The 18,407-nt window shown below is 39.9% G+C and overlaps 1 protein-coding gene and 1 non-coding gene across 6 annotated transcripts in view; both read left to right on the top strand.

The window, feature by feature from the left end:
* The window catches only part of Anks1b (ankyrin repeat and sterile alpha motif domain containing 1B), a 1,021,560-nt gene that overhangs the window by 482,303 nt on the left and 520,850 nt on the right, over positions 1 to 18,407 (top strand). The window lies entirely within an intron of this gene.
* Positions 12,044 to 12,150, top strand: LOC127183813 (U6 spliceosomal RNA). The gene has a single exon (XR_007830066.1). It is a non-coding gene; the product is annotated as a U6 spliceosomal RNA (small nuclear RNA).

Genomic DNA, 18,407 nt, shown 5'->3' on the forward strand with positions numbered 1-18,407 from the left:
TTATGCAATTATAATGAAAGAACAGTAAAAAGACTAAAAAAGAAAAGAAAAGAAATCATGTTCTAAGCAGACTGTACTACATAGGAACGTACTGAGCTTAGTAGACACGTGAGCATCCACTCTTAGGAACTCAGAAGAACGCCGGGAGAAAAGCCCAGTCGGGATGGAGGGCCAGAAGGGACAAGCATGTCTTTCGGTCCATTGTTTTCCATGTAGCTACAGCCTGGCTGGGTTTGGATCCAAGCTCTGCCACTTAGAAACAGCACAAATCTGTGAAAGTTCTTAACCGCCTTCTGCCACTAATCCCCATCTGTAACATGAGGAATAAAATGGGCATGCGCAGTTTATATGGGCATGCGCAGTTTATATGGGCATGCGCAGTTTATATGAACTCATTCAAATGAAGAGCTTAAACTAGCCATTGGTAACACAATGCTTTAGCTAAATATAAGTTACTATGCTTCTAGATGTAAATGGAAGGACTTTTATAAGCTTTAAGGGCCAAGCATGGTGGTACACACCAGTAATCCCTGCACGCCAGTAATCCCAGCACTCTGGGAGACAGGCAGGCGGATCACTGAGTTTGAGGCCAGCCTAGTCTACAAAGTGAGTCCAGGATAGCCAGAGCTACACAGAGAAACCCTGTCTCAGAAAAAAAAAAAAAAAAAGAATATTCAAGTTCCATTAACTTAACGTACACTTAAAAATATGTAACTAGTTTGTGAAAGCTGTGATTATGCAGATACTATAGCTTACAACCATTTGTAATAAGAACAAAGTTTAAAACAAATTGAATATTCTAGTTAAGCAACTACTAAGAGAATTCTCTGTGCAAACTGCAAATAAAAATGATACTGGTGGCACACAAAAGACTTACGTTCACCAGTCTTCTTACTCAACAAAGTAAATGAGGCCTAAAGAGGAGGAAGAAAGGTTATGCACGTAGTTAAAAGTGACGCAGTATGGATATCTAAATACTGCGGTTCTTATTGATATATGTGTTCCTCTAAGCCACCCCATAATTCCTGCCTCTGACACTCTACCTTCAGCTTCTTCTGTGAAGACATAGTCGTCAATAGTTCTTTTCCTCAGCGTTTCAATGTTCCCTTTTCCTCATTCTAATACGCTCATGCTTTAAAGAGAACAATTTTCACAATTTCAATAACCAGCTTCAAGCTTACTTAACTCTGACAGAAAAAAAAAAAATCTAGTTAGCCTAAGTGTGATAAACAAGGCAGGTTGCAGTCAATAAAGGGTTAAAACAGACAGCGAGTAGTGCATTTAAGCACCGTGAAAGTAATAAATAGCTTTTCCTTGGCATACTTCATATATTGGAAAAGCATTCAGATCAGACCTGGACTTGAGTCTCTTCTGTCAAGGATGAGAAGAAACAATGCCGGGGTCCCCCACTCACTGAGAGAGGGGTACATACAATACATGAAAATCACCGGCTACTCATTTGGACCCTAGATAGTGCAATGACAGGTAAGAAGTGCAGGCGAATGGCATGTGAGACTCAGGCACGCACAAAGGCATGTGTTCACCATCCAGGGAGCTCTGTCTAGTGTGAGTGAGCAAGAATCGTGGTGCGGTATAACTGCTGTACTAGAAATGGGAAGGACACAAATGAAGCATGATGCAGGAAATGCACACCTCTGTCCAGGAGTCAGTGAGGGTCGTGTAGGTGAGCAGACACTTGAGCTGAATTGTGAAGAAACACCATCTTTTTAAAAAATTAATTTATTCATATTACATCTCAATTGTTATCCCATCCCTTGAATCCTCCCGTTCCTCCCTCCCTCTCACTTTCACCCTATTCCCCTCCCCTGTGACTGTGACTGAGGGGGACCTCCTCCCCCTCTATATGATCATAGGGTATCGAGTCTCTTCTTGGTAGCCTGCTATCCTTCCTCTGAGTGCCACCGGGCCTCCCCATCCAGGGGATGTGGTCAAATATGGAGCAGCAGAAGCAAAAAGACTCAAATGGTATATACTCACTTATAATTGGACACTAGCCCAAGGGGCATGTCCCATAAAAGCCTTCACTTACCAGGAAATTGGGATAGATGTGGGGACATCCTATTGGTACTCTAGATGAGAGAAGTATAGGAGAATGGGGAAATAGAAGGATCTAGAGGGTCCTAGAAACCTACAAGAAGAACATTATGATGGGCGGATCTGGGCCCAGGGGTTCTGCTCAACCTATGGCACCAACCAAGGACAATACATGCAGTAAACATCGAACCCCTACCCAGATCTAGCCAATGGACAAGACATTCTCCACAGTTGAGTGGAGAGCGGGGACTGACTTTCACAGGAAATGCCATCTTTTTGCTGCGTAAGGTAAAAGAGGGGAAACTTTTCAAACCAAGAGAAAGACTAAGGAGTGCTGACAGTTGGGTGCCTTCAGAACACCTGTAAATCATCTGACAATTATTCACCAAAGAAAGGTCACAGTAGGGAAAAGAAAGTATGAATAGATAGGTATAGACACTTTGCAGAAACTTTCCTTCCGAGCAGGCTCAGACACAAAGCAAACACCACAGGCCTGTTCTGTACTACATGGATGCCTGGGACAATCTTATGTGGTCTGGTCTTCATTCATTAAGGTGGTCTACATTCTTCTATCATAGCTAAATCTGTTCACTCACTGCTGATTAGAGGTAGGAGGCCCCTGGGGAAAAGTTTGAGAGATGTAAATTGGGTCTCTGTAGTCATTTGGAGATTGTATCTGATCACCCCCATCGCCCCAAATAATCAGACAGACTTACTCCTCTAGCTGTAGTGTGGAATAGAATGAGCTAAAAAGAGACAGTTTAGAACAAGCAGATAAATATCTACCTCTCCTCTGGCCTTGTAGGCTTCTTGTTCTAAAACTCACCTCACCGGATGGTAGGGTAGCAAGGGCATCATTTCCGCTGTAAACTGAAAACTAGGAGTGCTGTCCACTGTTAGGGGGCACCCCAGAAAGAGGGAAAGAGAGACAGAGACAGAGGAAGAGAGAAGAGGTATGAGAGTGAGAGAGGAGAAAGGCAAAAGCACATAATTATTTCTTAAGAAAAAAAAATGCCTTGAGTTGACTCCCCTTGATTTCTGACATCATCTCTGTTAAGATCCAGACTCCTAGCTGCTGGCCTCAATAAACAGGCCTTTAAAAAAAAAGAAAGAAAGAAAGAAAGAAAAGAAAAGAAAGAGCATCCTTTACAAAAGAGCAGAGTTCATGGCTCGAGAAGTGAGTCACTTAGCGCAGATAGCCTCAGCCTAGGATACTGTAAAAACAGCCGCTGAGATTTATTTCAGTGCCACGGTCGAAAATCTATTCCTCCATTGCAGTAAATGCTTCAAGTACGTCTCTCTAATGAAACTCATTATCATAGCCTTTTTTTTTTTTTATTCTGTTCATGTAATGGGAAGTCGAATAGTGTGTAGTTGGAGGGGAAAATAATGCTCTGAAATTTTGTACCCATCAGGAGGAAATCATTCATTTCTGTCATTTCTATTTTAATGTGAGCCTCTTCTGCACTATTTTTTTTTATAGATGAAATGTGGATAACAATAGCGAGTGCTGTGCTTTTCTCCCCTTCTCATTCTTCCCCTCTCTGAATACAGTTCCGACTATTATATTGCATGTACTTTCAAAATCTTTTATGGTCGTGAAAATCTAATGTGAAGTTTCTGAATACTTTTGACCACTTAAAACTGCCTGGCGCTTAAAAAAAAAAAAACAAAAGTGGGCATATTATTAATCCAGCATCCTGGGTGTTTTCCAGGCTGGGTAATTATATTCCACCTACCTAGGTCCCCCTGGTGGTTTCAATTTGCATACAGAATTGTTCTTCACACTTCTAGTTTCTGGGGTTTTGTGGTGTTTACTTTCACACTGATACCCTGTAGCATCAATCTGGCTCGGCAGTCAGCATTTTTTTTTATGAAGTAGAGGAAACCATGCTGTGTTTCTTTGTATGTACGCTGTTCTTTTGACACGGGTGATCTTAGATGTATATTCAGTGGCTCATTTAAATCATCCTCCTTTCTGTTGAATTTTATTGGTATGCCCACTCGCCCATAGATAATACATTTGTTTTCTTTCTTTTTTTTTTTTTTAATGCATATTTTCCAACTTGCTACAGTTCCTGGTGATGCTACAGGTACATTTAGCAAGAGGCAAGTTCCATAGTAGCCGGTCCATCCCTACAATGTGTAGACATTTTAATAATGCTTTCTGGAAAAAAAAATGTAGTCTCTAATAACAGAATGGCAAAATCTGAAATCACTCCAATATTAATTAGGTAAAACATATTAAACACTGCGATGGTCAGACATCCTATCAAGTATTTTCTATGCAGTGACTCATTTAGTACAGCTAAAATCCCATTGGGTAGATAAAGTTGTCTTTCCTGTTTTGAAGATGAGGAAACCGAAGCCCCAGTGTATGAATCATCTCACTAAGCATTGCACAGGAGTAAGTGGCAAAACTATACTTTAAATATACCCACTCTTGCATAGGGTAACAAATGGTTTAGTCTCAGTCTGACTCTAAACACCTGAGGTCTAGACAGTCTCCTCTTCTAAGGTAAGTGAGGCTAAGAGCCATAAAATTCCAGTGCTTCAGAGTGAATCCAAAAGCAAAAGCCAGTGTTGTCATCAAGGCAGGTAGGGCTCCTCCCTCCCTAATCAACAGAGAGAAGCCATTTTGTTCTATCCAGGCTATCCACTGATGGGTCACACCCATTCCAGGGAGAGTAACACACTTTCCTCAGTCTACCAGTTCAAGCATTAATCTCATGGAGAAAGTGCCCACAGTGATGTTTTAACCAACCACATAACTGGGCTCCCTATTTTCCAATAAAATTGATCATACAAAATTGACAATTATTGGACTTTTAGCCATTATCCTGACAACTCAGTTGCATCATATTTTAATGATCAAAGATAATGATCATCCATCCACCTATTTCTTAACATGAATTGAACACATAATTATTGCTTTTTTTTTCCTTGATATGAAGAAGTTTATTATTTGGACATAGAGGGAGGAGTTAGGGGGCACCCCGGAAAGAGGGAGAGAGAGAGACAGAGACAGAGGAAGAGAGAAGAGGTATGAGAGCGAGAGAGGAAAAAGGCAAAAGTACATAATTATTTCTTAAGGAAAAAAGATGGTTACCAATGAAAATTGTTATCCAAATATTTTAAGCCAACTTATTTCCAACTGTCTTAAATCAGGTTCATGATATATATATTTTTATGACCAAAGAGGCAAGAGGCTTGATTTTTTAGCTTTCCAAATGCTAAGAAGCCATGTTCCCTAGCAACACTGTGAATTGACATAAGAAAATTTCAAATACCATTTATAGCATGTTCTTTTTTTCCCCTTCAATGCCACTTTACTCCAAGCTCGTGATTACTAAAGAGAAAATGAGCTTTGGAGATTTTAAGTAACGCTCTTAAGAGGGCATCATAGTGGTTGTCCAAAGAGAATTTTGTTCATAATGTTATTTAGACTCACTTAAAAGTAAAAAATCTTACTTTATTTTGTTCTCACTGTTACAGTAATTGTAATATATGACAGTTAGAACTAGTTATTATATTTTGATGTTAACACAAATTAGAACTTCCTGAAATAAAATAGACAAAGTACACATAACTTTATTTACAGCTTTTGATATGTATGTAAATTATTTATGGATGTCTTTGTGTGTGACTGACCACATATGTGTGTTTATATAAACTTGTGTGAATATTGTGTATATACACACAAACAATCTCTAATGGAAAGACTCATGTTTTGTTATTTACACTTTGAAAATCTTGTGGGAAACAGGACTTTCAACTAATTGTATCAGGACTCATAAGGCCATAAAAATGGGTTGTGGTCATAGGCATGCATGAACATTTTAACATGTGGAAACTCTACTGTTACCATGTTAAAGGGGAAAGTGCACCGTCTCATGAGGCACATAAAACGCAGTTGATGAAATTCAGTCCTGTTAAGATAGAAAGTAAGTCACATTAGCAAAATCACAAGTGGAGATGGCTTTAAATGGGTATTTATCTATTCAGAACATGGCATTACTTATATTCAAAGGATAATAGAATCCTGGCTAATGTCAATAGATAAGAGGAAGAAGAGTGAAGCACTGTGGGTGAAAAAGAATAAACAGTGAATTACATACTACCTGAAAGTATGTATACATAGAAGATGGAAAGGTAAACTATCAAGGCACTTGGCAAAGCTACTCAATTGATAATAGAATTCTCATACATGTTATATCTGTGTAGACCACATGGTGAACATGAAGTATATATGTTGCATGTATAAATGTCAGGTGAATACATATCCATGTCATCCATTCTTATTTTTTTCGAAGTAAGCATCAAATATTTACAACAATATGTATGTGTGCATTTATTTACAATGGAATTTTATTTTTTATTAATTTACATTTTTTATTTAATTAATTTATTCAGATTACATATAAATTGTTATCCCATCCCTTGTATCCTCCCATTCCTCCCTTCCTCCCTCCCGCTTTCACCCTATTCCCTTCTCCTTGATAAAAGTAATGTTCCCTGTAAAGTTAGTTAGGCATAAGTTGAACAAAAACCATTATGAACGAAGATGTGAGTAACTGAAATCATATACCATAACCAGAATGGGCTGGCTGGGCATCATAAAGATGCCGTTTAGCTTTTAGTTGGAATTCTAAAGCCACTGTTATATATTCCAGTGGAGCGCCTCGCGGAATTTCATAAGCATGTGCTAAAATTAATGAAAAGGATCTGGGAATCAAAATGATTTTGAGCATATGGGACGGGTAGCTTTGGTAGATACAAAGCCTTCCTGTGAAAGCGTTAGAGATTAGACCGCAGCTTAACCGGGCCAGAGATAGACACACCGAGCATGACACGGAAGAGTGAACCTTTCATTGAGCCCCCACCAAAATGGAAACTTAAAGGTGAGGCTACTCCACGGAAAACTATAGCAATGTTAGGGGTAGGGAAAGAGAGATGGCTCATCCAGCAAAGTGCTTGCCCCGTAGGCCTGAGGATATGAATTCCATCTCTAACACCTACTTGAAAAACCCAGATACCGTGCGGGCCCTACCTGCAGCATTTAGGGAACAGAAACAAGAAGACCCTTGGGCCCACTGACTGGTCAGTCTAGCCAAATCAATGACTTCCAATAAGAGGCTTTGTCTCAAAAAATAAGGTGAAGGGTGGCTGGAGAAGACACTTGACATTGACCCTTGCCCTGTGCAAACACACATACATCTACACATAAGAGCGCATGCGCACGCGCGCGCGCGCACACACGCACACACACACACACACACACACACATATACACAGACATATACACAAACACAAGGAGTAGTCAACTACAGGGTAATACATGGGGTAGGTCAAATATATCTGCAATATACATATTACATAAATAAATAGTAAGTGATGGCTTTAAAAATTAATGTAAAAGCATATGTCTCTGTGTATAGATACAGCTAAACAAGCCTCCTTCATAGTTTGTTCATTTAACTGTGTGATAGCCGATTGTCAGGAGATAGGTTTGAGAGACAGACGCGGGGTTGGTTTGTTGCTGAGCTAATTTGAACTCTGAGTCCTACGATGCCCCTGAAGGAAAGAGCCCTCCCCAGGAAAAAGTTACAGCGGTCAGAAAGTAGAGCCTGGTTCCAGGAGGATCATTACGCTGTGTTCCCCCAAACCTGTGTGCGCTGCAGATCTGGGAGGAGTGACTGCTGGTATGATGGATGGAAAAGTCCTGTGGCAGAACGCTCCTTAGAGGCTGAAAAAAAAAACATTAGGATGAAATTTACTATAGAAAAAATATGAAATCCTGCCTTGAGGTGAAAAAATAATCAGTAGTATAAGAGCAGATCGTAGGGTACTTGCCTTGAATGCTAGTTATGTGAAAATGAACAGAGAGGTTCGATGGACCTCATCTGCAATCAGATGTAAAATGTCTGTAAAATTTTACTGCACTTGTCAATATGATAGGCAGATTTGGGCCCAGGGGTCCCGCTCAAGCTAAGGCACCAGCCAAGGACAATACAGGAGGTAAACTTTAAACCCCTTCCCAGATCTAGCCAATGGTCAGAATATTCTCCACAGTTGAGTGGAGAGTGTGATACGACTTTCTCACATACTCTGGTGCCTCACATTTGACCATGTCCCCTGGAGGGGGAGACCTGGTGGCACTCAGAGGAAGGACAGGAGGTAGCCAAGAAGAGACTTGATACCCTATGAGCATATATAGGGGGATGTAATCCCCCTCAGGAACAGTCATAGGGGAGGGGAATAATGGGAAAATGGGGGGGGGGAGGAATGGGAGGATACAAGGGATGGGATAAACATTGAGATGTAACAAGAATAAATTAATTAAAAAAAAAAAAAAGGAAAAAAAAATTTTACTGCACTGAGAGTACAGTGACCAGATTACTACAAGTACCATCCTTGTACCTGAATAGGTGATAATTATGTAGGCATTTCTAAATCTGTTTGGCTAGATACCAACCAGTAGGTGAAAGCCTGGATAAATCTAAAAATATGGGGGTCACACAAAGCCATCAGCGTAAACTTTCAGCCTGTAAGATGCCATGGAGAGCTACAAATGCTTTTATGTATTGTTCAATTCATAGATGTTACGGTAGTCAGTGCTGTGAGGGTTGGTCTAAACACACAAGAAACTATTTGCCAAGTACTCAGCTTGTCAGCAAGGAGAAGGTCTTTCTTTTGGTTAAAAATGAAGATGTAGTAGTGTCTAGAAACCCAAGAGTAGCTGGGTACTGTCGTCACGGTTACCCCGCCACTCCTTGTGAGGCGGCCAGATGATCAGCACACCGAACACAGCAGGATATAAAGTAAAGAGCCATTTGATCAACAGTGTCCTCGATAGCTGTAATAAAGAAAAACTCGAGGGGATTCCGGATTTGAGCACCAAGACTTCCTTCTCTTTCTGGCTGTCTCCCATCATGCCCTCAAAAAAATTAAGTTGCTGGTACAGCACACACATAGAATTGAACTATATACATACAGTCAAAATGCTGTATGAAAAGAGACACCCAGAGTGTGATTCAGTTCCTCTTATAGAAATAGAAGTAGAGACATATTTCACGTCAACGAAAGGACATTGTGTCGGTCACATGGTTGCCCATGCCTTAAAAGGGAATTCTCTCTTATTTGAGTCTAAATACTCTACAGTGGATCTGCCTGGTAAATTACACTTTTACGAAGTTAGACAGGGACATTTGTGATGGTCTGATCCCACATCCAGCTGCTTTGATTTCTAGAAACTTCCCTTGACTACTTAGAATTTCATGGCCATGATGTATAAGGATTCACTAAAAGAAATTTGCCTCCTGATGACTTTGGATGACACATCGTGCCTTGGGTCTGTCTTTATTCTGTGAGATGATTCTGCATCTCTGTGCTTTCTCTTTCTTTAAAAATACTGAATATTTTTCCTTGTTCCTATAACTTCTTTCACAATTCAGTCTTTGTTCTATAGAACTCAACACCACCTTATGGTAAACAGGACTTTAAAATTAACTGTTAAAATATCCAAATTTTTTTTGTCAGTGTTTTAGTGATAGTTTTTAGTAAACAAGTCAAAGAGTTGGGGGACTAATTTAACCTTAATTAAACTATCACCAATAGAATATAATACAAATAAAACATGAATGCATTAATCCTCATATTAGTTTAGTGGATTCTCAAAATGGGAATTACTTACTAAAGATCCAAGATGTCTTCCTAGCAGATTCAGAAACAAACTGAGATGGCTACAAAATTCTAATATATCATCTAATATGAATGATGAGCATTAAATATATCCCCCAGAAGCCATGAAAAACTGAAATCACTTAGGAAGCCTAGTCACTCTCACTTAGCTACAGATGTGAGACCAAGGTGCCACAGAAAAAGGTCTGTCATGAGAATCCAAGAACATCTTTTTTTTTTTTTAAGCCATTATTGTGAGGCTTCTTTTTAACCAACCCTCTTTGTAAAGCTGTCAACAGAAATAGAATTACCAGCCCCCTCGTAACTCACTCTCTGAGAGGAAAAACCTAGTAGGAATAAGCTGCAAGAAAAAGTCAGTACTGTATGGGAGCACTTACATTTTATACATTTTATATGAAAGTATGGAGAGTGAAAGCCCCCTAGCCTGCTTCAGAAGGACTTCTGTGACCTTCCATTAAAACAGTCTCTCTCCACCTTTCTTCTTTGTTTTATCCTTTATATAATATCATCGTATTAGCTACCTGGAAATTTATTTTTGTCTATCTATGATATGTACAGCTGTGTCGTCTGTTTCATTGTCCGGGTCCAATGGTTTGTCACATAGTTACTTGTTTTCTTCAAATTAGAGGTAGAGGGTGGTTCCTAGAGTGATTGATGGCTCATGAAAGTCTAAAATGAGAAGTTGACTAAGAAAATATCCAAGAATAGATTGTTATACTCCATGAACAAGGAAGATGGAATCAACAAGATGACCCCTGACTAAGCCCACATGTCATCTATGATGGATTTTATAACATTAAGTTTTTTAGAACCCGTGACATCCAATAGTTTACAAACCTTCCACACACAAATGCAGTTTTTGAAATCAGCAGTAACTGAGGCATAGGACATGCCCATTGGCATGGCTCAGAAAAAGTATATTGCCACTTCAAACGTACAAACAAACAAACAAACACAACCTCCACAGTTTATTGCCACTTACAAGGATTATGGGCCTTTTCTTCTTATGAGGTTGTTCTAAGTCTTTGTGCTTACCAAGATTACTTAATAAGGTGAACTTTCTGAACCTTTCACAAAAGCCAGCATTGGAAACCAGTTAGCCAAAAGATTATGATTAAGTGCCTATCTGGAACTTCCATGGTATTATGTTGAAGTCTTTATGAAATGTGACATTTTCTAAAGACATATTTGCTTTTCTTTTATTTGTATGTGTGAGGACCTATACATATGTATGTGTTCTACAAGCATGCCTCATGTCCATGGAGGCAGAGAGGGTGCCGGATCCCCCAGAACTGACGTCAGAGGTGTTTGTGAGTGACTGGTATATGGGTGCCGGTAACTGAACACAGGTCCTCTGCAAGAACAGCAAATGTCCTTAACCCCTGAGCCATCTCTTCAGCCCCCAAAAAGAACCCTGTAGTTATCTTTTAATGTACTGTCTTCTGTCCGTGGGCCTTTGGTTATATAGAATGTGTTTTGTTGATAAGATCATGAGCAAAAGGTAAATAAAAAGTAGGTCCATTTGTGTTCATAATTTCATTCTTTGAGACAAAAAAAAAAAAAAAAAAGCATGATGTACTCTGTCAAGCTACTTAGCAGTTGGGCTCTTCCTGTTTATTTAAAAGATGAATCTAGAATGGCTGGCAAATAAATGGAACTATGAAGATTCTTCCAGGGTATTGTTTTCATAGAAGTGAATGAAGCAATTCATATGCCTAGCATATCACAAAACACTGTCTTATCAACCGTCATTCATTCCTCGCCCCCAAAATCTTAAGCCCGTGACCCCCACTGACCTCTGAAGACTGCTTTCAAAGGGAATCAGTCTTTTGGCTCTAAAAAGTAATTTACTTTAATTGAGCCCTCTTGGCATTAGTAGCTAAGTAAAATGAAATGATAAGGAGGAGAGTGTTTCATTAAAAGGAAAATGATATGTCCTTTCATGTAATGCATGGTTCCTGGGAGGAGAGTACATAAAACACTCAAGTAAATAGCTTCGTGCTTTCAGTGAGTCAAGACATTTACTGTTTTGATTTAAAAAAAAAAAAAAAAAGCATTGGTAAAAGCTGCTGGGTATAGTGGTACACTTAATCCCGGCACTTAGGAGACATAGAAAGGCAGATCTCTGTGGTTTCCAGACCCAGCCTGGTCTACATAGTGAGTTCCAGGACAGCCAGGGGATACACAGTGAGACCCTGTATCATAAATCAATAATAAAATAATAAAATGCTTGCCATGGTGAGATGAATAAACCACAGAGTGCTTATAGGAGAGCATGCAACTTGGTGTGGTCACTTTAGCAGCACATACACTAATATTGGAACAATGCAGAAAAAATTAGCATGGCCTCTGCTCAAGGTTGGCATACAAATTCATGAAGCATCCCATATATATATATTTTTTTTTTTTTAATTGGTAAAATCTCCCTTGCACTTCAGGCAAGTCATTCGCCATACAAACAGCCAGCTATTCATTTATTCTGGAAAAAAAATTATTTTCACATTTGGGATCTCTTTGCAGCGGGATGTATCTGTACCATTATCTTATTGGAAGGAGAAGAATCTTGATCTTTAAATATTTTTGACTCTCCCCTTAAATTTTGAGACAGTGGTAGAAGCTAGCACATATTCCCCCATGCTCGGTGTCTGTGTCGCCTAAGAAAAGCTCTTGATTGCACCTGCTCCCACCCAGAGTCGCCTGGTGCCAGCTCCACTGGGACAAGTTTCAAATGCAACTTGATTAACCTCATGGACCCTGTTCTCTCTGATGCCTCACCACTAGCACGTCCCCTTTATTATAATATACTGCGCAGCTTCCATACACATCACTAAACATCTGTAATTGTGGTTATATGAATTTTTGTATTGCTTGTTGATTTTCATAGATTTTGCATGTGTGTCAATCAACCCCCGCCCCACCTTGAGGTGGGACAAATTTGTATTTTTTCCCCTCTGACTTTGGAGGAAAAACGGGGTTTTCATTTGCCCAAATGCATGGTGCACAGCATATACCCAATGATTTTTAATGACCCAGTGAATGAATAAATATATCACGTATTTACCTGCAATGCATATGCTTTTGAATGAATGAGTGAGTGAATGGCAAATCCTTAACCATAGGGTTTCTCATGACTTGGTTTCCATCTCCTAAGACGTATCCAACTGAGTACATAATTATTGTCCTAGATTTTCTTACTATACCAGGGATAACTCGTGCATTGAAAGAAAACATTTTTTTCCTGGTTCTTTTTTGGTCTGGCATGGTAGTTAATTTGATGTGTCAAGCTGACCAGACTACTAGATGACTGCATAAGTAGTAAGCTATTGCTTTTAGGTGCATGTGAGTCTCAGGAAGAGGTTAGTATTTGGTCAGGGTCTGCTCTTACCAATGGGATAGGTATCATACGTTCTATTGCAGATCTGGGGAAAATGAATAAAAATGGAGAAAGGGCTAATTTGTTCGCTCGTGAGCTGAAAAGTCCATCTACTCTTGCCCTTGGGCATAAGACCTGATGGTTCCTGAACATTTAGACTCTAGGGTATAAACCATGCACTATTCTTATTTCAGGCTTCTGCACTCAAACTGAACCACACTGCAGGCTTTCCTGGCTCCTCTGCTTGCCATTGGCATATCACGGGCCCTTTTAACCGCCTGATTCAGGCAACACAGTACCCTAAAATGCCCTCTTCTCTATCTGCCTGTGTCTTACCAGTTCTAAGGCTCCAGGGAAACCCAATGAAGTCATCTCGCCATCAAGTAGCATTTGTCTTTTTATTTTCCCAGTCTTCACACCTACATCAGATTGTTGCCCAATGTCTGGACAGCCAAGCTCCATCTCTGAACTTTCACTTTTGTGCACCAAACCAGGCCAAGGATAAGCTATCAGGAGAATAAGCGAAAGTAGTCTTCTATGCACCGTCTCTACCTTACACCGACTTGGCTCTGAAAACAATGCATTTCCTGCTTAAATTTCACCTAACAGGTGGACCTGAGCCTTTTTAATTTTCCCCGGCTTCCTTTTATTAGGAAAGGAACTTGTAAATATGTAAACCAAACAAAATTATCCTGCCAGCAAATTGTAGGTGCTCTATCGGGTTTATGATACTGGGTTTGGGTTTATCTTTTTTATTCACTTGCAAATCTGAACTTAGCGGATGTTCAGTGTTATTGTGTGTGTGTGGGGGGGGGGGGAACAAAAGGCCCAGTGTGTCATCTACATCACATTTCAGATTGCAATGACAGTTTACCTATAATTATCTATAATTCAAGTCCTCCTAAAAGGATAATGAACTGCATTTGTCCTATTTAGCAACCACTCATTAGCTAGATCTGTAGGTCTGCGTGGAGTCATTTGGGCATCATTCACAAGCCTTTCCCTCAGGCCTAACTCGTTAGGGATTTTAATGCCCCTTAGTTATATTTTTAATTTCAGTCTTTTTGATGCAGTTTCTTCCCTCCTAGTAAATTAATTAGAGCATTTTTCGTTTTTATAAATCATAATAATTAATCTGGCAGTTGCATAGATTCCATCCTCTTTAGGCTGATCCAGTCATATGGGCTTTCAGCATTCAGGGCAGCTTGTTCTAGAATTGATTTGATTACAGCCATCTGTATTGACCACGAAGGCAAATTCAATAAACGGACTGGAGGAACTGTGATTTGCCCACCAAAGATGGGAACAGCAATAGGTGCAAAACATTCATTGTCCCTTCTATGGACGACAAGAAATCTATAAAGCAAATACTCACTCCTGGAGCCATGTAGGCAGGGCATGCCAACAGCTAATAGCAAAAATAAAGTGTAGTTGCTAAGGCAAAATGAGGGGAGGGGAATGTTGTTTAAATGACATGTTTTGAAAAAAATCTCTGTATGTTGGTTGATTATCTTTTTCTTGAGTCTGGGTGGGGCGTATAGGTCTGTCCTAAATTCTGTCATCAGAATGAGCTCTTTGGTAAGCTGCATAACCATTTACCATGAAAGTTAGGCACTGGGTCATTATGGTTATCTAGTGAGTGACGAAAACAACAGAAAAATAGAGTCCTACAAAGAAGTAGGAGAGAAGCCTTAGACCAGGAAATGTTTTAGAGGGTCATATTTACACTAATGTTTGTTTTTATTACAGTTTGGAAGGAGAAAAAAAAAAGAGAGAGAAGGAACCAAGTAATTTAAACAAAGGTTTGCTGTGAAAATTAAGCCTATATTTCACATTCTATTGACATTTTATGTTGTATATTAACTCACAAGCCCCTTTTCATTCTTCAGAAGCTACAAAAATGAAATAGAATAAATGGCCTGTGGTCAGAACTGCAGAAATAACTGAAAGGTCAGCTCTAAGCTTAGATTTCCACTTCTACGAATGATTTCTTTTAAATAAGAAATGCATATGAAGACAGAAGATGAACAGTTGCAGTCTGACTGCCTTGATTTACTGAAAGACTGGAAAATTAGAGTCACATTGGATATGGAAATGGTTCTCAATTTTAATCTCAGTATTTTTCTTCCTTAAATATATTTTATATTTATACAGTGGCTAAATACATAGGCTGTGATCAGAGAGATGAGGCTGAGGCATGGCCCTTGTTCCTTTACTTTATGATACAGTTAGACCAAGTTTCTCATCCCACTTAAGACTGTTCCTTAAAATGAGAAAATAGAACCTTCTACCTTATAGGAGGGATGCCAATATCAAGGGAAGTGTGTGCATTGCTTGGTACTTGGCACATAGGAAGTGTTCAGTCGCCATCACCGCTGTAATTATGTAACTATGAATACCCCCTCATCAGCTCTAATGCCGGCCACTGTAGCTCTAGAACACCTGGGCACTGACAACAGAAGTTGGGGGAAGAAGGAACCCAACTAGACTAAGCAGTAGTCTTTACTCAAAGAGTTATATCCTTTGGACAGATAGACAACCCCCCCCCACCAGCATGCATGTGTGTGTGCACACACACCTACTTACATGTTAAGGTCAGCTAGAATCCTTAAAATGTGGGTCAACTTAAAGAAATCATCACATCTAAACAAAGGAGAACTCACTTTTAAAAAGTCAGGAGATTTAGATTGATCAGACAGAGTTATGTTTAAGCACGATTACCATGTTGCCAGTAGAAATTGTTTCTTAGAATAATCAGGTTTAAAGAGGCTAATAATAGAATACTAGATCTGTAGTCGTTCCCTGTGAGTCATCAGGCTGAGCAAGGGGAAAGCTAAGCCCACTGTGACCTCAAGGCTTAAGTAGTGAAAGAGGGGCACTATGAAACCAAAGGAAGCAGAAGCAGAAGCCAAGGGGAAAAAATCATCATTTTCATGATTTGTGACTTTTTCAGTTCTGGCTTTCTCTTTCCAAGTCTAGAAATGCTGAACCCTGTGACTTCTTTGAAGGTTTGGGAATCTTCTTACCCATTTCTTATCTCCAACATCTAGCACAGCTCCAAACACGCAGCTGGCGCCCATCCAAATTTGGTGGGTTGAATGGGTTGAACAAAGGTTCTGAGGAAGAGAAATGGCCCAGAGGATTCAATTCTGCTTGGGTGGGACCAGAGATGCTTGGGTGGGACCAGAGATCTTGAGATGGGCTTTATAATTGCATTGCCTGAGCTTTCTGAGGTTCGTCTCTTATTCATGCATTTGAATCATGGCTTGGATTCAATAAATACATTTTCTTAGTTCTTAACTTTAAACGTGCATAATAAAACAATACTTACTAATTGCTATCTCTGCAGAACTATTGCGAATTCATCATTAAATGGAGTATTGTTTTAGAAATACCTATAATTCTTCTTAGTCCTGAAGATTTCTGCTGTTTTTGTAATGTTTGTTGGAAGTTTTAATTTGTTTTAGCTAATTTCCTTTCCAAAAACACATTAGAAATAATTCTAACCTGAGACACATGCCCCCTCGCTTTATTTTACTGTTGTTGTTTTTGTTGTTCAAGGCAGGGTTTCTGTTTGCATTCCTGGCTGTCCTGGAACTCACTCTGTAGACCATGCTGGCCACAAACTCAGAGATCTACCTGTCTCTGCCTCTCGAGTGCTGGGATTAAAGGGGTGTGCCACCACAGCTGGCTCACAGGACCTTTTTAAAATAATGCTGCATAAACAATGAGTTAAGTGGCTTTTTTTTTTTTTTAGAAAAACTGTATTTTTTTTTATTAATTTATTCTTGTTACATCTCAATGTTTATCCCATCCCTTGTATCCTCCCATTCCTCCCCCCCCCCCCTTTTCCCATTATTCCCCTCCCCTATGACTGTTCCTGAAGGGGATTACATCCCCCTGTATATTCTCATAGGGTATCAAGTCTCTTCTTGGCTACTTGCTGTCCTTCCTCTGAGTGCTACCCGGTCTCCCCCTCCAGGGGACATGGTCAAATGTGAGGCACCAGAGTACGTGAGAAAGTCGTATCACACTCTCCACTCAACTGTGGAGAATATTCTGACCATTAGCTAGATCTGGGAAGGGGTTTAAAGTTTACCTCCTGTATTGTCCTTGGCTGGTGCCTTAGTTTGAGCGGGACCCCTGGGCCCAAATCTGCCTATCATATTGTTCTACTTGTAGATTTCTAGGACCATCTGTATCCTTTTATTTTGCTATTCTCCCATGCGTCTCTCAATTAGAGTCCCAATAGGATGCCTTCCCCTCTGTCCCAGTTTCCTGGTAAGTGAAGGCTTTCGTGGGACATGCCCCTTGGGCTAGTATGCAGATATAAGTGAGTATATACCATTTGATTCTTTCTGCTTCTGGGTTAACTCACTCATTATGATCATTTCTAGCTCAATCCATTTATCCACAAATTTCGGGAATTCCTTGTTTTTAATAGCTGAGTAGTATTCCATAGTGTATATGTACCACAGTTTCTTTATCCACTCTTCTACTGAGGGACACTTAGGCCGTTTCCATGTTCTGGCTATTATGAATAAGGCTGCTATGAACATGGTTGAGCAAATTTTCTTGTTGTGTGCTGGTGCATCTTCTGGGTATATTCCAAGGAGTGGAATAGCTGGGTCTTGAGGAAGCCCTATTCCCATTTTTCTGAGATAGCACCAGATAGATTTCCAAAGTGGCTGTACTAGTTTGCATTCCCACCAGCAATGAAGGAGTGTTCCTCTCTCCCCACATCCTCGCCAGCATGTGGTGTCGCTTGAGTTTTTGATCTTAGCCATTCTGATGGGTGTAAGATGGAATCTCAGAGTTGTTTTGATTTGCATTTCCCTGATGACTAAGGAGGTTGAGCATTTCTTTAAGTGTTTCTCAGCCATTTGATATTCCTCTATTGAGAATTCTCTGTTTAGTTCCAAGCCCCATTTCTCAATTGGGTTATTCGGTTTGGTGGTGTTTAATTTCTTGAGTTCTTTATATATTTTGGATATTAGACCTTTGTCAGATGTAGGGTTGGTGAAGATTTTTTCCCAGTCTGTAGGCTGTCGCTTTGTTCTCTTGACAGTGTCTCCTGCCTTACAGAAGCTTCTCAGCCTCATGAGGTCCCATTTATTAATGGTTGACATTAAGGCCTGGGCCATTGGTGTTCTGTTCAGGAAGTTGTCTCCTGTGCCAATATGTTCCAGGCTTTTTCCCACTTTTTCTTCTAAGTGGCTTAGTGTCTATGGTTTTATGTTGAGGTCTTTAATCCACTTGGATTTGAGTTTTGTGCAAG

Source organism: Acomys russatus, chromosome 31 (genome assembly GCF_903995435.1).
Source record: "Acomys russatus chromosome 31, mAcoRus1.1, whole genome shotgun sequence".
Lineage (NCBI taxonomy): Eukaryota > Metazoa > Chordata > Mammalia > Rodentia > Muridae > Acomys > Acomys russatus.